Here is a 22,388-nt window from a genome sequence, read left to right on the forward strand (position 1 = left end):
CCAGTAGACATTCCAGCCAGGAAGCGGGTAGGCTACCTGCATCTCTGCACTGCCCCCTCTGCTCTGCTCCCATCTCCAGCAGATCAAGCAGATCTCCTCCAGCCTTCCTCCCCATTCTTCTGTAATCCCAAACTTAGAGCAGGCTTTCTGTGGGAATATGCCAGCCAAGCCTGACAGAGAAGCAAGCAGGCCAGCTAAGCAGGTAGGCAACTTCAGGTTTTCATTCTCCTTCCCCTCCTCCGTATCCAGTCCCCCAGTCTCATTCCCACCTCTGTAAGAGGCTATGTTTTGTGGCCCCTCCTCACTCTCTGCCCCCACTCCCAGGAGACTAAGCAGAACCTATCTGAACATCCTGCTTTCATCTCTCCAGTGGATTCTTTCAACCTCTCCCCATCCCAGGCAATCCACATTCCTAACCTTCAGCTCTGATAGCTGGAAACACATTCTCCCTGTAACCCCTAGTAGTCATACCTATGGAAATCCCAAAAGAATTTTCCAATAGGCAACACACAGCCACCACATCCTCCTAAGAAACAGAAAGGGCAACAGAAACCAAGGGAAAAAGCACCCAGCCCATAAAGAAAGACCGGACATCAGCACCTAGAATTACAACCCTCCTGAACTAAGATGACTACGTCACAGCATAGAAACAAAATAAAAACCACCCAGGACAATAGGTCTCCACTAGAGTCAGGAAACCATATCACAGCAGAAACTGAGTATTGCAACATAACTAAAGTCCAAGACAAAAGCCTTAAAATAGCCTATATGAATATGATAGAAGTTCCTAAAAAAGAAATGAATAAATTCCTTAAAGAAATCTATGAAAAACAAACAGTGGAAGGAAATGAATAAAACAGTTCAAGACTTGAAAGTAGAAACAGAATCAATAAAGGAAACCCAAACTGAGGGAAATTTGGAAATAAAGAATTTAGGACCTCAAACAGGAGCCTCAGAGGCAAGCCTCACAAGGAGAATACAAAAGATGGAATAAAGACTCTAAAGGCATTAAAGATATAGTAGAAGAAATGGATACCTCAGTCAAAGAAAATATAATATCTAAAAAAAAATCATGGCACAAAACAGCCAGGATATCTGGGACACTATGAAGAGACCAACTTTAATACAAATAGGAATAGAGGAAGGAGAAGAAATCCTGGTCAAAGGCCCAGAAAATATTTTCGGCAAAATCATAAAAGAAAATGTTGCTAACCTAAAGGAGAAGGTAATGCATATGGTATAAGAAGCATATAGAATACAAAATAGACTGGACCAGAAAAACAAGTCCCTGTACCACATAGTAGTCAAAACACTAAACATACAGAACAAAGAAAGAATATCAAAAGCTTCAAGGGAAAAAGACAGACGTATTAGAATAATACCTGACTTCTCAATGGAGACTCTGAAAGCCAGCAGGGCCTAGACAAATGTACTACAGACTCTAAGAGACCACAGACACCAGCCCAGACTACTATACTCAGCAAAAATTTAGAACACAATAGATGGAGAAAATAAGAACTTCCATGATAAAATCAAATCTAAGCAATATCTATCTACAAATCCAGCCCTGCTGAAGGCACTAGAAGGCAAACTCCAATGTAAAAAGGTTAACCACACCCAGGAAAACACAAGAAATAACTAATATCAGACCAGCAAATCAAAAGAGGGGAAACACACACACACACATACACACACACACACACACACACACACACACACACACACACACACACACACACACAGAGAGAGAGAGAGAGAAAGAGGTAGAGAGACAGGAAGACAGAGAAACTTTCATTCGCTCTCACACACACTACAACAGAATAATAACAGAAGTCAACAAACTGCTCATTGATAGCTCTTGACATCAATGGTTTCAGATCCCCATTTTTTAAAAAAAAAAAAAAAGAAAGAAACACAGAATAACTTGAATGGATATGAAAAGAGGATCCATCCTTCTGGTGTATCCAAGAAAAACATCATAATATCAAAGATAATCACCTCAGAGTGAAAGGATGGAAAAAGATATTCCAAGCAAATGGACTGAAGAAGTAATCTGGTGTAGCCATTTTAATATCTGACAAAATTGATTTTAAACCAAAACTTACCAGAAGAGATAGGGAAGGACACTACATAATCATCAAAGAAAAAAAATCCACCCAGAGGACATTTCAATTCTCCACATCTATGCCCCAAATACAAGGGCACACAAGTTCTTAAAACAAAACAAAAACACTACTACAGTTTAAATCACATATTAACTCTCATACGCTGATAGTGGGAGACTTCAATACCCTACTCGTGCCAAATAGACAGGTCATCCAAGCAAAAACTAAACAGAAAAACGCTAGAGCTAACTTATATTATAAACCAAATGGACCTAATAGATATTTACAGACCATTTAACCCCAACACAAAAGAATATACCTTCTTCTCGGCACTTCATGGAACTGTCTCCCAAACTGACTACATGTTCAGACACAAAGCAAGTCCCTGCAGCTACACGAGAACTGAAGCACTCAGTGCCTTGCATCAAATCTAATCACTAGGGATAAAAGGTGGATATCAACACTAACAGGAAAAACAGAAAGATCACAAACCTGTGGAAAAGGAACAACACACTACTTATAAAAATGGGTCAAGATAGAAATAAAAAAATTAAAGACATTCTAGAATTGAATGAAAATAAGTATACAGCAGATCCAGGTTACAGGACACATGAAGGCCATTCTAAAAGGAAAGTTCATATTACTAAGTGCCTACATTTAAAAAATGGAGAAATCTCACACAAGTAACATAAGAGCACACCCAAAGGCACTAGAACAAACACAAAAACAGAGAAATCACATGGTGCAATAGAAATGGATGGCAAGAAATAGTCAAACAAAATAGAGACAAAAGAAAATACAAAGAATAAACGAAACAGAGTTGGTTCTTTGAGAAAATCAATAAGATTGACAAACCCTCATCCAAATTATCTAAAAGGTGGAGACAGAATATCAAAATTAACAAATTTAGAAGGGAAAAGGTAGACATAACAACAGACACCAAGGAAATCATAAGAGAATCATAAGGGCATATTTTAAAAGCCTGTGATCCACCAAATTGGAAAATCTAAAAGGAATGGACAATTTTCTCAATACATACCACTTACTAATTAAGTCAAGAAAAGACAAGCTATTTAAATAGACCTAGTGAAATGGAAGCAGTAATTAAAACTTTCCCCACCATAAATAAGCCCAGAATCAGATAGATGGTTTTAGTTCAAAATTCAACTAGACTTTCAAAGAAGAGTTAATGCCAATATTCCTCAAATTATTACACAAAATATAAACAGAAATAATATTATCCAATTCATTTTATGAAGCCAAAGTTATCTTGATACCCAAACCAAATGAATACCCTACAAAGAAAGGGGATTACAGACCAATTTCCTTCATGAACATAGGTGCAAAAATTCTCAATAAAATACTTGCAAACCAAATCCAAGAACGCATCAAAATGATCGCCCACCCTAATCAAGCAGGCTTCATCCTAGAGATGCAGGAGTGGTTGAAATATGTAAATCGATAAGTGTAATTCACCATATAAACAAACTGAAAGAAAAAGACACATGATCATCTAATTAGATGCAGAAAAGGCCTTTGACAAAACCCAACACTCCTTCATGTTAAAAATTCTAGAGAGATTAGGCATACAAAGGATATATCTTAACAAAATAAAGGCAGTTTACAGTAAACCCATACCCAACATCAAAATCAGAAATAAGACAAGGTTGTCCTCTCTCTCCATATCTATTCAACATAGTACTTGAAGTTTTAGCTAGAGCAATATGGCAATTGAAGAAGATCAACAGGATACAAATTGGAAAGGAAGAAGTCAAAGTATCATTATTTTCAAATGATATGATAGTATAAATAAATGACTAAAAATTCCACTGGGAACTCTTACACTGATAAACACTTTCAGCAAAATAGTTGAATAAAAAATGAACTAAAAAATAAGTGGTCCTCCTCTATAAAAATGATAAATGGACTGAGAAAGAAATCAAGTAAACAACACCTTCACAAATAGCCTCAAAAAATGTAAAATATTGTCAGAAAACTCTAACCAAACAAGTGAAAGACTCATTGAAAGAAACTTTAAGACACTGAAGAAAAAAAACTAAATAAGGTATCAGAAGATGGAAAGCTCTCCCATGCTCATGGATCAGTTGTAAAAATGGCCATCCTGCCAAAAGCAATCTTCAGATTCAATGCACTCCCCATCAAAATTTCAACACAGTTCTTCACAGATCTAGAAAGGACACTCTTCAGCTTCATATGGAAACACACACACACACACACACACACACACACACACACACACACACACGATACCTAAAACAATTTTGAATAATAAAAGAACTGCTGGAAGATCACTACCCCTGATTTCAAGTTGTACTCTAGAGCTATAATAATAAAAATAGACATGTTGATCAATGGAATTTAATTGAAGCCCATATCCACACACTTATAGATACATGATTTTGTCTGTGACTGGAAAAAACAACATTTTCAACAAATGGTGCTGGTCATAGTGGACAGCTGCATGTAGAAGAATCCAAATAGATCCTTACTTATCACTCTGCACAGAACTCAACTCCAAATGGATCAAAAACCGCAATGTAAAACCAGATACACAGAACGTGATAGAAGAGTAAGTAGAGAATAGTCTTAAACTCATTAGCACAGGAAAACACTTTCTCAACAGAATACTGTTAGCACAAACACTAATATCAACAATTAATAAATGGGACTTCATGGAACTGAGAAGATTCTAAATGGCAAAGGACACCATCATTCAGACACAGCAGCAGCCTACAGAATAGGAAAAGATTTTTCCCAAACTGTACACTCAATGGATTGTTTATACCAAAAAAACATGATGATCTCAAAAAACTATGTTAAGAAAACAAATAACCCAATTAAAAAATGGAGTACAGATCTACACAGGAAATTCTCAAAAGAGAGAACTCAAGTAAGTGAGAAAGACTTAAAGAGATGTTCAACATCCTTAATCCTCAGCAAAAATGCAAAATAACACTATTTCCGTATTTCATCTTACATCTGTCAAAATGGCTAAGATCAGGCCCTCTGGATAAATAAGACAGTTGATTAGCTTGATCTGCTTGGGAGGCATCCAGACAGTGGGACCGGGTCCTGTCCTCAGTGCATGAACTGGCTGTTTGGAATCTGGGGCTTATACAGGGACACTTGGTTCAACCTGGGAGGAGGGGACTGGACCTGCCTGGACTAAATCTACCAGGTTGAACTCAATCCTCAGGGGAGTCTTTGCCCTGGAGGAGATGGAATGGGGGGAAGGCGGGGGGGGGGGGGGGGGGAAGGAGAACAAGGGAATCTGTGGCTGATATGTAAAATTAAATTTAATAAATAAATTAAAAAAATAAAAAATAAATAAAACAAGTGACAGCTTATGCTGGCAGGGATGTATAGCATGGGGAACACTTCTTCATTGCTGTGGGAGTGCAAACTGGTACAGCCACTTTGGAAATTGTAGTGACTGTTCCTTAGGAATATGGAAATCAATCTACCTCAAGATCCGACTGCATCACTTTTAGGAATATAACCAAAGAATTTTTTAACCTACCACAGAGACACTTGTTTAGCCAAGTTCATGCTGCTCTTTCTATCATAGCCAAAAAATTGGAAACAACCTAGATATATATCCCTCACTAGAAAAATGGATTTTTAAAAAATGTGGTACATTTCCAAAAGGAAGTATTACTCAGCAACGAAAAAGATTGAAATTCATACAGGTAAATAAATGGAATCAGAAAACAATTATCCTGAGTGAGGTAACCAAGACCACCCCAAAAGGGAAATATGGTGTGTATTTGCTTATATGTGGATATTTGCTCTTAAGTCAGTGATATCCAAGCTACAATCGGCAGAACCACAGAGATTATGTATAAAGCAAGGAACTAGGGTGGGGAAAATGAAGCAAGATTAAATTTAATGGTGTCTTAAAGAAGCCTACTTCCTATATGAAAGTGCAGACAAGTAGAAAATAAATACATAAGCAGAAATGTATTGCAAAATAGCAAACTTAAGGGAACAAAGGAATTCTGGTGGTAAAATGGTCAACACACCTGAAAAATCATAATGATTATTAATGTGTATGTACCTAATAATGAAAAATCAAAACATGTGAAGGAAACATTAGAAGACTCCAATAAAGGGGCAAAATTTTTACAAAAGACATCAAAATATCCGAAGTTGAATATCTAACATGTATCTCCAGCAACTGATAGAATAACAGCTCACACACAATGAGGAAGACACAGATTTCTACAAAACTGGTAGCTGCACTGAGCTCATCAATCCGTATTTGAGCATGGAACACTATATCAAGAAGTATGAGACTGGCACGCCGGGTAGTGGAAGCGTACCGAGGAGGCAAGAAAGGGGTCCGCTGGGGGACTGGCTGGGTCGGTGAGCCAGAGGGTTGGCGTGAGCGGCCTGGAGTTCGGTTCTGCACGATGGCGTCTCGGGCAGGCCCGCAAGCGGCCAGCACCGACGGCAGCGACTTTCAGCACCGGGAGCGCGTCGCCATGCACTACCAGATGAGGTACGAGTGTGACGCTGAAGTATGAAATCAAGAAGCTGATCTACGTCCATCTGGTCATATGGCTGCTGTTGGTTGCCAAGATGAGTGTGGGACACCTGAGGCTCTTGTCACATGATCAGGTGGCCATGCCCTATCAGTGGGAATATCCATATTTGTTGAGCATTGTGCCGTCTCTCTTGGGCCTTCTCTCCTTCCCTCGAAACAACATCAGCTACCTGGTGCTCTCCATGATCAGCATTTTTGCTCTCCTCCATCGCGCCCCTCATTTATGGCAGCATGGAGATGTTCCCTGCAGCACAGCAACTCTACCGCCACGGCAAGGCCTACCGCTTCCTGTTTGGTTTTCCTGCTGTCTCCGTCATGTACCTGGTGTTGGTCCTGGCAGTCCAAGTTCATGCCTGGCACCTGTACTACAGCAAGAAACTCTTAGACTCTTGGTTCACCAGCACACAGGAGAGGAAACGGAAATGAAGCCTGCCTGACGGACTTCTGAGGGGTGAAACCGGGGTCTCCCATTGAGCAGCCTGAAGGGAGCTGTTCAGAATCTCCACAGACTGCGGCATCTGTGATGAGGTACCTAGTGCACACTAGGCGGGCGCATTCTGGCCTGGAGTTCTCTGTTACCATCCGCTGAGATGACAGAGCTGAAGTATTTAATTTATTCTTGACCAACTGCAACTGGTGACCAGTAGCCGTGGAACACTTCAGCTCGGTGAAGCCTCCAGGGTTTGGTTTTTCCAGACTGAGCCTTACTTACCCTTGCCTTCTCTGGGTCACAGTCCTACTTTCTCCATTCATCACCCCTTCACCACCAACACTAAAAGAGATCTGGGATGAATCAGTACCTGAAATTCTCCTTCAATCTGTAGGTCATGGCAAGGCCTACCGCTTCCTGTTTGGTTTTTCTGCTGTCTGTCCTGTACCTGGTGTTGGTCATGGCAGTCCAAGTCCCATGGGGCAGCAGGCAACATTTGGGAAGTTGCTCCCCCTACAGGCTTCGCTGTTTACTGCAAACCATTTTAATTAAAAAAGAACCTCAAAAAAAGTATGAGATTAATATTTTGTTTAAATACTCATGCAATATTCACTAAGAAAATATGCATGGCTAATAGACAACACATCTCAATGGTTTTTAGAGTATTCAACCAATGTGTAATTTCTCCATATCCAAAAGTTAATTGATTAAATAAAAAGAAATAATATATAAAACTTTGTGTATTTTAAATTAATTAATTTTAAAAGTCTATCGTTTAAAGAAGGAATAAATATAAAATAAATAGAAGTATTTTAAATTTAATTCATGAGATTGCTATATAATAAATTTTGAGGAAAGCAGGTAAATCAATGGTTACAGGAAATTTATAGACATAAACATTTATTTATATTCAACAAAATAAAGTCCTAGAATAAAAAAAAGATCTTAAAAATAAGTAAGAAATGAGGAATGTTAGGAACAGAGAAAAGTGACAAATAAAATCCTATTCAAAACAAAATTACATAAGAACATTAACAGTAAAAGCTTAGATTTATGGAGATCAGAAAAGATCACAGCCACTACTATCAGAAATGAAGTGTTTTCACTGGCAATCCTATAAAATAAAGTACCAAAGATGACTGTGAACCTTATGGCAAATAATTCACACCAGAGATATGAGATGAGCAAATCACTAAGTAAAATCTGACTATCCTTGATTATTTTAGAAAAACTTAGGTTGCAAATTGTAAAACAAATTGCAAAAGAAGAATTCTGGATCCTGGTGAAGTTAATGGTGATTTCTATACTAAAGTGAAAAATAAATACCACAAATCTTAAGAAATTATGACATAAAATACAGATGTTGAGAACACTCCCATGTTTTTATGAGACTACTTTAATCTTAAGATAAAATCTATCAGATATTGTTAAAATAACCAGGACATTAAAAAATAAACAATAAACACTACACATCATTATTGTTCATACCTCTTTTTAAAATATTACCAATTACAGTTCAGTACTACAAAACAAAGACCCACGTGCCAATTAAAATTTATCTGAAAATAGTTTAGCTTAACATTTGAAAATCAATGAATGTGTTATTCACAAAAATAACTAAAAAAATGGTAACAATAATATATGTAATAATCAAAAGATGAAGAGAAATAATTTTAAAATTCTGCCATTATTCATGACAAACACTCTCAGAAAACTAGTTTGATAATGGGCATCAGTTAAAATCCTACATCAACCTTCTACCTAAGGCTCAGAGAACATTCTAGAAGAGATGGAAGAAAGACTGTAAGAGTCAGAGTTCCAGGAAGTCTGCTGTGAGATTGTCTTCTAGCTATGACAGAAAAGCAACACTCATGAAACCTCAACAACACAGCTCATTAACAAGACCTGAACAATGCCAACAACAGTTGACATCTCAAGGTAGATGGGAAATCTCACAGGGTTTCACTCCTACTTGAAGAAATATGGGCAACTAACAACTGCTGAAATTAGTTTTCTCTGATTGACTGTCTAATATTAAGTGGCAAGACCAAAAAAGCATACATGTGCAGGCAACACAGAACAGTTTCAGCAGATCATATTTATATGTCGATTCATTTATACTTATGTGCAACAACAGTAGTTAAAGAGGAGGAGGCTGTGAATTTAGGAAAGGGTCATCATTGGAGGGACAGGAGGGAGGGAAGAAATATGTAATGATATTTTAATTACATTTTTAAAAATAAAAGATTATGTAATGGTATCTTAATTAATTTTAAAAAATAAAATATACTACACAAAAATAATTATGCTAAACACTTACACCTAAGATTGAAAATGAAGTAAGTTAGTACCTGCCAATTATTTCATTCAACAATATACTGCAAGTTCTAGAGATTGAAAAAAGGAAAGAAAAATGGTATAAAGATTAGGTATTTGCATATGATACTTCCATTCACTAAAGTAATCTTATAAAAAACTACCACTAGCAATTAATGAGTTTATCAATATCATGGGTTATAAAAAAACTCAGACATGTACAAGTTTCAAAAAACTAGACAACTAATTTTAAAAGTATACTGTTATAGTAAAACAAATTAAAAGGCCTAAAGAGCAAGCCACAACAGAAACAGACTTACAATGAGGGAATTAGCAAAGAGTTACTGCTACAAATATGGTCCAAGAGTTAAAGTATGGACACAGTGAGATGAACGGAAAATCTGAAAATGACCCAAATGGAATACAGAGAATAGCATGTAACATCATGTGAGATAAAAGATCAATAAATTTGAGGACATAATTCTTTAAATAAATAAATGAGAAAAATAGAGTCAAAATGATATGTGACATAAGATCAAATACCCTAATAAGTGATTAAAGTTGCATAAAGATGGGTTTGAACAGAAAAAATTATTTGAATAAATGACAAAAATTATTCTAATTGTGATTTTAAAAATCTTTAAATATATCAGCCCAAGAAGCTCAGCAAACTGCCAAACAGCAGAAAATAGAAGTCAGTTACAGAAAGGTATATCACAAACTGTGATACACACAAAATACTTCAAACTACTCGATGAGGCATTACAAAGGAGAAGCACGGATATGAAGGACAAGAGGCTTTAAATCCTGGTGTGCTACAACACAGTGCTAAGATGTAGTGGGTGGCCATTCCAGCTTTGATCTGGAAATACCACCCACTCTGAGGCTTTGGTAACTGTCACGCCTACAAGGCGGAGCCGAGAGAGGACCCCTAAAGACCAGAGATCCGGATGAGGGAGCTCTCTTGGTTCCTGGATCCTGGATGCTGGACATAGACTGAGCAGAGTCCTCCATAGAACACCACTAGACTACACTACACCTTTCCCAAACCCTGTAACCTATCCCTTCACTTGTAAGTTACCCCACAAAATAAGCCTCCCTTTTAACTATGTGGAGTTGCCTTAATATTTTAACCAATATCTGGTGCTCACATGTGGCAAATTTCAAAGGCCTGGGTGGTATTTCCAGGTCAAAGCTGGAATGGCTACCCACTATAGTTAAGATGGCTTCAGTTCTGAAAGGAACCAGCATCCTGACTACTTCTATTCCTCACACAGGTTTACAAAACCTTTTCTGGCTTTTGTTTTTTTTCAAAGTTATATAATCAAACAACCAAAAGCTGACAGAATCTGTTGCCGGCAGGTCTTACACAATTATAATTAAATAAACCCAAGTCAACATTATCACAGAGAAATTTACAATTAGTGTTTGTAGGAGCACACTGTTCACAACAAGAGAGGTACAGAAATAGCCAAGGTGTCAATCTTAGTTCTTTACTCACTGATGGGACAAGACGCCTGACAAAGCAATTTAATGAAGCTGAAGTTTATTTTGGCTCACAGGTCAAGGGCACAGTCCATCATAGTGGGAAGACATGGTGATGGGAACATGAGGTAGCTAGGTGCATTGTGTCCACAATCAGGAAGCAGAGATCAAGGGTGCTATGGAATGTCATTATGTATACTGCAAATGTGTGTTGCTCTGATTGGTTGATAAATAAAGCTCTTTGTCCAATGGTGAGGCAGAATAAGGTTAGGTGGGACATTCCAACTAGAGAGAGAGGAAAGAGAAAGGCAGAGCAGAGGAGACGCTGTTACCCACCACCAGAAGAACAAGATGTAAAGTACGGGTAAGCCACAAGCCACATGGCAAAGTATAGATTTATAGAAATGAATTAATTTAAGATGTAAGAGCTAGATAGCAAGAAGCCTGAGCCATTAGGCCATATAGCTTAAAAATAATATAAGCCTCTGTGTGTTTATTTGGGTCTGAGCAGCTGTGGAACCACAGGGCCTTCGGAGCCAGGTGGAACCAGAGAAAAGTTATAACTACACAAGGGCACAGTCCATCATAGTGGGAAGACATGGCAATGGGAACATGAGGTAGCTAGATGCATTGTGTCCACAATCAGGAAGCAGAGACCGATAAATGTTGATGCTCTTCTCATTTTCTTCTTTTTATATAGACCAATACCAGAACTCAAGGTGCAGTTAGGGTGTTTCCCATTTCAGTTAACCTAAATTAGAAATTCCTTCCAGCACACCCAGACATCTGTTACAATGGTGAGTAAGCTGACAACAAATTGGTTGCTGTGGTGTCCATCACCACAGGAATTGGTGAAGAACATGATGCAGCTTATACACACAATGGACTCTTTTCAGCCATAAAGAAGAATCAAGTTACATCATTTGCTGGAAAATGAATATGACTAGAAATGATGTTAAACAAATTAGGTCAGTCACAGAAAAGCAAATATCATGCTATCTTTCATCCAAGGGTTCTTGTCTTAATAGATACATAAATTATATACATACAGACATGAAAGTAGAAATAAAATCATGCAGGAAAATAGGGGGCACCACTGAGACAGTGAAGGGTGGAAAGGGAGAAGACAGCAGGGTATGGAGGAATTGTAAACTTGTGAGGCAGTCATCTAATGTAAGCCTATGTAATAAAATTTAAAACATAAAGAGAAAGTACCACTTGCAAAAGCAGAGTGAAATCAAGTAGAATACAAGACACAAAATAAAAAGGAGCAATGATAAATAGTATGGACAGGAACAAAGATAAATTTTATTTTCTTACTACCAAATACCATTTTGAATTCAAAACACTCTCTAGAAGAAGCACCTTCAATTACATACATAAAGCATACATAGGTTAGACACAAGAACTAAGCAAACCAAACTGGAATGACAATTGGTATCAGCTAGAGATTTGGAGCAGGAAGTATTATATGGGCTAAAGGGTGATGCTACATAATTACTAAAGTTTCAATTCCTCGAGGACAAACAATCACTTAAAACATTCAGGTTATACCAGTAGCCTTTCAAGATACCTGAAATAAACTCTGCAAATTTGAAATCAGAAACGGACAAATCTGCAAGTATAGTTGGTACATTAATGTCCTTTTATCAGTAATTGCTATAACAGGAAGACAGAAAATCAATAGAGACATAAAAAGCCTCAACAGCACTATTAACTAGAGTGACCTAGTTGGTGGATTATAGACTTTTTTAATTGCAAGGAGTTGATGTTATAGAAAGTATGTTCAGCAACAACAACATAATTAACCTAGAAACCAACAACAAAAGCTCTGTAAATTTCCAATACATTTGCAAATTAAATGCCATATTTCTAAAGAACCTGTTGGTCAAATATGTTGGTCAACAATTAAAATTAGTAAATACAGGCAAAGTTTCTATTACACAAATTTTTGTGAGATCTTTCTATCACCATGTTCAGAGGGAAGTTTCGTTATCAAAAATTAAGTTTTAAAACAATAGTTTATTGATACCCAAAGAAGTAGAGAAATAAGAGTATATATAATATGCAAAAGAAATGAAATACTAAAGATGAATATGACTCCAAGAGATGGAAAATCAACCAATACAAAATTATTAAAATTGAAAATTAGTTCTGTGAGTAGATAGATAAAACTACTCATACTAAGCATGATAAAGGAAAGGGGAGCAGGGAGAATATTATCTTAAAATGAATGAAAAGGGAGATACCACCTCAGATTCTAAAATATTTAAAAAATAGTGTTATAAACTACCTTACTAAAGCAATTTTTAAAAGATACAGGTATAATTTGAAGAGAAATGCATAGGCTGTATGGAGTATTTTTGCTAGTAACAAGCCTACTGCCTCTTGGAGCATTCTACATTAGACTAGTTTCTTTTAAAAAGAAGGAGAAAGAGTAGGACAGGAAGAGGAATAGGGAGGAGGAGAGAGAGGAGACAAGAAGGAAGAGAATGGTACATAAATGGAATACTGTTATCTATTAAATAAATTGTAGATGAAACCTTTCCCATAGAAAAAACACCCTATCCAGAGGGCATGATGAGTGAATTCTGCCACACAGTTAGAAAGAAAAATTTACAAGTACAATACAAACTCTCCCAGAAAATAGAGGAAGAAAATATGTGTCATATAAGATTAGCTTTACTTCAATACAAAACCCATCCAATGCATCCCAGTAAAAGGGAACTGTATTAAAAATGTATAAGCTTAGATTCATTGCATGAAGTGATGAGTTTCATAATGACAATTTCACTCGTATGTATCGCATGCTTTGACCATATTCACCCCTCCCTTGTCTCCCTTCTTCCTATTTCTTTTGCCAAAACGTGCAACATTTGTCAAAGTCTTGTTTATTTTGCTTTATATGTGGGATCTGAATAACAAAATTCCCCATAAAGACATTTAATAAAATGTCCCAAAGCTAAGTCCAAGCAATCATTATGACATCATGGGTTATATCCAGGAATACAGACCAGATGAACAACAAAACATCACACAATGTAATCCACTAAATCCACAACTAAAAAATAAAATACACATTATCTTAATAGTTACAAAAAATTGTATAAAAAGAGTCTGTAGGGTAACTAATTTTATTTAAATGAAAAAATAAAGGTCAATAGTGAAATAACATAAAAATGGACAAAATGTTTGAACAGGCATTTCAAAAGAAATGAACAAAAATAATATCAAAAGACATTCAACATATTTATTATGGAGATGAAAATCAACACCATCAACACCAACTGGAATGTTTTCAACTATAAATTAGTCTGACAAATTAGTTCTGGTTGGTCTAGAACACCAACACATCACTGCTGATTGTGAGAAATATCTAGACAATGATGGAAAGAAACTTAGAAAAGACTTTGGAAATGCCTGTACATAACCACCAACTCACTCCCAAATATATGCCCAAGAGACATAAAAAACGTGTGCCACACAAAGGAATCAGTGTTTCTTCTGTAGCATGGGACCTATATTCAGTGTTTGTAGCTACCCCATACTAACTAAAAGCTGGAAATAACTGTGTATCAAGAGAAAAATTAGTAGGCCACTTGAGGTATAGTAAAACCATACCATGTAGTACTATTCAGAAGGCCAAAGAAGTTTATGCTTGATAAACACAGCAAGAATAAGTAATACAATAATCATGTCAAGCAATAGAAGTCATATGCACATTCTGTTTTGTGTGATTCATGTGTAATTATGTAAGACTATGATACTAGAACTCAGATCAGTAATATCAGTAATTTCAAATAAATAGACATTGAAGGACCAACCACATAAAGACACAAAGGAACAAGACTGATGGTACGTCCATGCTTTCTGCTAGAGGTAGATGCACAAGTATGTGCCTGTGTAAGTCTCCATGAGCCACATATTTAGAATGGGCAAATTTGATTGGGTAAGAATTCTATTTAAAGTCTATCAAAAATAAAAGTTAAAAAGCTTGAGGAGATAAATGTCCTTAAAATGCTTGCTGCCCAAGCATGGAGATATAAATTCGATCTCACAGAATCCATATTAAGAAAATTCCAGGGGTGCTTTGTAATCCCACTGTTAGCAGGTATGGAGGTGTCTGTGAAGTCCCACCACTAGTATGTACAGAGGTGCCTGTGGAATTCCACCACTAGCAGGTATGGATAGGAGGATCATTAAAACTCACTGCCAAATTAGCTTAGCCTAATCTATGAGTCCCAGGTCCTCGTAAGAGACCCTGTCTCAACGAACAAGGTTGATGGCTGAGGAATAATATCCAAGGGTGACCTCTGACTTCCAGACACATACATACCCATATGCATATCCAGTACCTCACATATGAGCTCCTACTCACACAGGAACATGTGCTCAGATATAGGTACATGCAGATGTACACATAGAATCTAAAAGTTAAATAAATAAACAAAAAAAATTTGAAACCAGAGAGAATTCTTAGTGGCTAGTATAATATCAAAGAACTCTGGAGATATGACATAACAATTATAATATTGTTCAAATATCTTAGGGTCTCAATTTTCCACTATGTTTTTCCCACCACAGTGATTTCAGAAAGATGGGTTGATGCATGTGGGACAAAGTAAAAATTCTAACATCTATTGTGATACTTAGAGGACCAGGTAACACCTTAACTCTTTAGCACATAGGAGGGCAAGGCCTGGATCAAAATAAATGTGAAATTCATAAGAAGCCTAAGAAATGTGGCTGTTTTAATTACCTCGGTCCTTAAAGCTCTAACACAATGCATATGGTCTGAGGGCTCCTGGAGAGCACAGGATCTGAACAGTGCAATAGATTGTCATATCAGAACACTTCTAGGTACATGGGAGCCACTTCCTGTGGTTGACATTGGCCCCACTGTTCTGTCTGCAGTCCAGTCTACCTGCTTCTGATGTATTTCTACACTGTATGCCAACATGAAGGCAAGTTATAACCAGGCATATATAGAAATGTGGCATTATAGGATAAAATTAATTATATGTTTAGGAAGGATAGAAAAGTGGTTTTATTTTTATTTTTTTTTTTTTGTTTTTTCGAGACAGGGTTTCTCTGTGTAGCTTTGAGCCTTTCCTGGCGCTCACTTGGTAGCCCAGGCTGGCCTCGAACTCACAGAGAAGAAAAGTGGTTTTATAATACAACCCAGTACTGATCAGTTAAAGCCAAAAAAACCCATACACACACACACACACACACACACACACACACACACACACACACACACACGGGTCTGCAAGTCAGACACATCAAATTCTTTATGATGGACATGCCCCTGTCTATAGTTAGGGGAATACAAATATGATTGTATCATTAGAAACATGCAAATTTCTAGAAGTCTCTGTTAATATTTAAAATAAATAAGGGTTTTATTACCCTGGAATATGAACTATGTTATTTCTCTAGGATTCCATAAGCAAAGTAATAGAGATATCCTGAAACCTTTGGTTTATTTGTGAAAATAGTGTATTAATTCATGTTTACTGATCAAAACAGAATTGTATCACAAAATGGATTAAATTTAAATAGAATAGAGAGAGGCATAATGGGTTTTCTAAAGTTGCTGATTTATTATTGCAGCAATACTTCTATAAATTCTATAAATAAAAATTCTATACATTCGGTGTATCATACAAAGGTCATTTGACATAAAATGGGAAAGGAAGGGAGGGAGGATGAGGAGGAGGAGGACGGGAGGAGGGAAGCAAAGCCTTTGGTTTCTTTGGAGACTTGCTTAGATGACATAGCATAGAGAAAAACTGGGAAAGATATGACACAGGAAAAGACTGAAATGTCTAGGACTAATAATAATATTTTCATACTTTTTTAATAATCATAAGATGCTTGAATGCACGGGAACTACTGTGCCATTAATCAACATAAATCTGAGAATTAGCAATTTGAGTGAAATCATGAACATCAACCCTGACTTCCACTCCACTCTTAAAAATCTGGACAGGTTTGGACACACACACCCCTCCCAAGTCCTGTGTAGCTTCCCTGAGTTTTCTGTGGCTTCAAATAAGAAAACCCATGTAGATACTTACCATAAAATAGTATCATCAACACTTGGTTAATGTGAGGTATTAGTAGTAGTCATTCAATCATTTCATTAATTATCATTAGAAACAATAAATTCTAAATTAGTTAAACTGAAGAAAATGAAACAAAATTGAAGTAATCCTCCATTCTTAAGCAGGGTAATCAAGAAATATTTCAGATTTTTCTCCTGTAATTAGCAATTGATTAAAAAAATTGAAACATTTTGAAAGGTATAAATAGAAACTCTTTTCCCTAATTTTCAAGATGGAGGGTTTCCCAGATCATCAAAGATCCAGTGGGCCTGGAACCTAGGGCAAAAGGTGCATGGATGAGAACACTCTCTTCCACAGGCATACAGTGACCTGCATGGGAGCTGGGGGCTTAGAGCACCTTACTCCTCGATAGTTTGTCTCTCATTTGACTCCAACACTCTTTGGCAGTTATCTTACCTCTGGGGGTAAAATCCTATCAATGGCTTCCAGTCCTGATGCTTCTCCACAGACAAAGGTGGCAGGAGGGATCAGGAAAACTGCTTAGGAGAGCTCCCAGCAATGCAGCCCTGATAGTGCTCTGGCAAGAATTAACTGGCTGGCTTGCCCAAAAGCATTTCTCCCACCAAGTCAGCAAGACTGCAGGGGATGCTGTGCCACCAGAACCCGCCTTTCCTTCTTCCCACCAGCTTCAGAAAGAGGCCAATGAGAGAGCCATCTGTAGTGTGTGGCTCATGCTGATGTAACTCGGGACTTTGACAATATTAACAGCAATGTTGTGTCTGTGTTTCAGAAAATACAGATGGTCAGAAATTATAAGACAAGCTCTCTTCCTAAATCCACCATTGTTTCTAGAAGAACCCACCAGGGTAGGCTCCAGGTTATCTTCCCCAGATTACGCCTCATGAAGTGTTGTAGTCAGAAGAAGCCTATGAGTCAGCTCATTGTTCAGCAATTCTTATCAGCTCTCTGATACTGTTATTATAGAGAACATCAATAGCCTCCAGATATTTGGAGGAACTGGGTGACAGGTCCAGGAACAGCAGGGCTGAACTAGACCTTGGTTCCACAGACTTGTCTCTCATTTTTGAACAAGCAATTTTTGACTGCCTGAAAAGCAACAGTTTTCCTAAAGAGCTGTTTTATCTAAATTAAACATAACAACAGAGCAGCAATTAATTGGACATTCAAATTATATTCCACAAGGTTGATTGCTGCAAAATTTATCCTCCTACCTGTCTGCTAGCAATTAGGGATTAACAAGCAGCCAAGACAGAAAATAAATTTAATGTGGATTCACTGGTCATTTTTCCTTGACTCTAGTTTATTTGTTCTACCTGGCAGGCCAGGCCCCTAATTGCTGAAATATTCAGTTTGTAAGAGGTTTCAGATGCTTTTCCAGTGTCACAGCAAGAGCAGTTCTTAGGAATGTACACAGTGACATTTTGCTAGCAGGGCTTTTCAGAGAAACTTAGACACAAACACTATCTATGAAGGAGTATGATTCTGAGGTGCTAATGAGAAGCCTGGGACAATAACACCCCCAGAATGTGACATGCAGGATAATGAGCAAATAACTTACTATCCAAGCTTCACTGCTAATGAACTTCTGTGTGGTATATGTCATATGCCCTTCTCTGCATATAAATTCTGAGGATACCAGGGGCTTTGGGAAGCATAGGAAGGAAGGGAGGAATGGTGAAGGGTTGGGACAAAAGGGTAGAAAAGACCCTACTAGGGAATATATAAACATGGTTATACGAGGGAAGAAATCCAAATGAACATACATTGGAAATGTCTTAACTGGAGAGATGGGTAACAGACAGAGCAAAAAGTCTGGGAAAAGAACATGTAGACCCATGTTCAGAGCAGTAGTATTCACAATCACAAAAATGTCAAAGCTGTATACAGATGAATTGATTTGTGAATAAACAAAAGGACATGTGATACTATAGAAGTTTTAAATACCTAAAGTTGTCAAGTTTACAGAGATGGAAATTGCAGTAGTGGGGATCAGGGACTAGAGGGAGGAAGAAATGGTGCATTGTTCAATGGTGTGTAGTTTTGACAAGGGGTTGTGAAAGTTCTAGAAAGGAATGGTGATAATGATTTATAACAATGTGAATTTATGGCAATTAGAATGGTACACTCAGGGCTGGAGAAGTATTTAAGTGATTAGGCTAGCATGCTGGTCTTTCAGAGGACCAGGTTCTAGTCCCCAGCACCCATACTGGGAGGCTCAAAAATGCCTGTAACTTTAGCTCTAGAGCATCCAATGTACTCTCTGGCCTCCTTGGACATCCCCACAGACATGGCAGACACATATAAAAATACAAACTTAAAGATTTTTAAAAATTAAATCTTAAAAACAAGAAATATACACTCAAAATAGTTGAAATAAATTTTAGATTATGTATATTGAACTAAAGGTAAGGAGAAGTAAAGTAAACGCTGTAAGAACATTTGTTGTTGGTTGTTTTTTACTCTTTTGGGGGTCCTGCCACCTGGCTCCCAAATAAATCAAACACAGAGGCTTATTCTTTTTTTCATTTTTCTTTATTAAGACATTTTCTACTCACTCCACATACCACATACTTTAGATGTGCACTCACACATATTTCTGGGAATAACATTTTGGTTTAGATATTGTGCAGTCTGCAGTGTACTCGGGACTGTGTTCAATATTGGTGGTCCTTAGCACCAGCACCACACTTCATAGTAACAGTTCTGTTTTCATAGCAATATTTAAAGATGGTCTCTTTTTGGTAAAAAGCAAAATAGGCTTTAGTTGGCACAGTAGATCACAATACTTTTCCTTGATTTGGGGGTACGTCGATGCAACCCTCCTGATATGTGCCTCCAGGTGGTGGGAGCTCTTTCTTTTCTTTAGGCGTCTCCTCACCCTTTCCTTGGGAAGAAGAAATGGTGTGCTTGTTAGTGAACTGGCTGGTGAATTATTCTTGTTCAGTCACTCCTCTTCCTCTTCTTTTGGACAACAGTTACAAACAGAAAGTAAAATTTCATTATTCTACAAGGCAAACAAGGCAGGCACATTCAGAGAGGCCCATGACTTGCGGTTTTTGTTTTTACCTTGCAAACTGTGTCTGAGCATTTCTATCATGAACCATGTTTTGTCCACCGCCTTGGGTCAATGGAACAATAATGCCACTCTAGTTGATGTGCTTTTTGTCCAACTTCTCAAATGAGTCCAAAACAGGTTTGAAGAAAGGGATATTATAATACAAAACTCCAACATTTTTGAACTCCGCCCCCTCATTCTCATTTCTTTCACTGTTCTTTAAGTAGGAGAGAAGAATGCAAGAAAGTATTTTTTTTTAATCACCAGATAGATAAATAAAATTTGGAACAAAAAGTGTCATGAGTTGAAAAAGAATAGAAATTCATTTGTACAGCTAAATTCACTAGGAACCTAGAGTTCAATTTTAGAATAACAATACTTACCTGAAGGAGCCAATATATATATAATTATTTATTAAACATACAATATACACTCACCTGTTTATAAAGGAAGATATTTGCCTTTTAAATATATCAGTTCCATACAAATTTCCCACTTTTACTAGGAATTAACTTATCTTTAAAAAATCTGTCAAACACTTTAACAATTACATACCACTAATTATCATTTTTTATTAAAATCCATTAGCAAAATTATAATATCTGTTAACAAGAAAGTATTTCAGTTACAAAAGCTAAAAGGTCAGGTCTCTTCTCTGATGAAGTGAGAGTGGGAATCTGAGTGGAAAGGCCAGAGACAGTCACAGAGGGAGACCACCGCCACCGTGCATATTTATGGACTTGTTGTTTTGTGGTAAGTACTCTCCTGACAGTCAGTGCTAAATCTAATCAATCATCCCTTAAATACATCATAGTGTACATTCACCTCTCTCCTTCATTAGCATTCATTAGCAATTAATCAACACAGCAGGAGTCTCTAGGAAGTTCAACAATCCATAAGGCACATTTACATTAAAGATGAGAAAGATGAGAAGAGATCACAAGAAACAGGAGATGAATGGTGTCAGTTTTGTTGGAGAAAGGGAAAGTGTGGTCATCAAAAACCAAAATTCAACAGAATTTGGTTATCCAGCCTAAGACTTAAACTTTTGATTAACAAGCAGTAGCCTGCGTGACTCTTCCAGTTGTCACTGGCAGATTTAGGCTCCCATCAGCCTGCTGAGTACATTTGTTCCACTTCAAGTAAGCCTTCTGTGTTGTCATTATATCTTCAAAAGGAACAGAAAGACGCTGCATCCAATTTTTTGCAATTGTGGGCAATAGCTTAATTCAGTCTTTAACTGTGTTCTTACAGGGAGTTGAGGGTTATAATGGAAGCCTATTTCTCTGCAGGATGAAAAGGAGTCCTGCTGTGGAGTATAATACCCTGAATTCATGGCTGAGAGTGGAATTGTGCCCACTGAAGTGTCCCTGTTCAGAATGAGAGCAACAAGGAGGGGCGTCCTTGACTGGTCAGAGCATCCACATAGGATCAAGAGGCTGGATATGTTGTCTGCCTAACCTTACGGAATTCCTCTGAGCTCTGAGTCAGTCTCCCCTTGGTTTTCACACCAGTAATAGAATGCCAGGAGCTAATATTTAAGGGTAAAAAAACAATAATGTAAAAAATCATCTTAGCTCATTATTTTTTTTGGCTTTGCTTCAATAGCTTTAAATTACCATCTGACTTTTAAAGAAATTCAAATCACTGTGTTCACATGAGAAAAGTACAAAAGTTGGATAATTTCTAAGCTTCAAAAATCATATTATCAGATATATCTATATACCTAAATGTGCTATGAAACTAGTGGTTGCTGAAGCCATCCTGAAATAATATAAATATCAAACTGGAAGGTAACTGCTGAATTATGAGTGATACATTGTCACTCTAGAAACACAGAAATGTGTGATTGTCACAGAATGACAAACGATATTCACTTGGTTCACATATGTTCAAGTCTCTGGCACAGACTATTTATTGAATGCATTTTTCCCTGAACAAATACCCCAAACTTTAGTATAATCCAAACATCCTGCACCGGAAAACTTATCTCAGCAAGTGAGAGCACCCAATTGCTACCAACAAGCTTGCTTTATTTTGGGAGTAGTAAATGGCCCTGAAAGATTCTGGTCTCGTATTACAGTAGAATGAAAGGCCTAGATTTCTTTTTTTCTTTCCTCTTTGTAGAAAATTTTACAAATGTCACAGTTTGTTGGATTGGTCCAGTCTGGTTCTCTGTGGTTGTAATTCAAAATAAGAGGGAAGTAGCTCTCAGCCCAGCATGGCTCATCACTGAGGTTTCAAAATAGACAGCTGAACTCTTCCCCACCATCCGCTCTGTTTTGTGGGGTAGTTCTGGATAGTTTATGAAAGTAGCCTGCATTCTGGATTTATTTTG

General features: G+C 37.3%; 1 pseudogene; it reads left to right on the top strand.

Annotated features, from left to right (window-relative positions):
- The first annotated feature begins 6,430 nt into the window (after positions 1-6,430).
- On the top strand, positions 6,431-7,339 carry LOC102922898 (protein jagunal homolog 1 pseudogene; annotated as a pseudogene).
- The last annotated feature ends 15,049 nt before the right edge of the window (positions 7,340-22,388 follow it).

The sequence above is a fragment of the Peromyscus maniculatus genome, chromosome 2 (genome assembly GCF_049852395.1).
Source record: "Peromyscus maniculatus bairdii isolate BWxNUB_F1_BW_parent chromosome 2, HU_Pman_BW_mat_3.1, whole genome shotgun sequence".
NCBI lineage: Eukaryota > Metazoa > Chordata > Mammalia > Rodentia > Cricetidae > Peromyscus > Peromyscus maniculatus.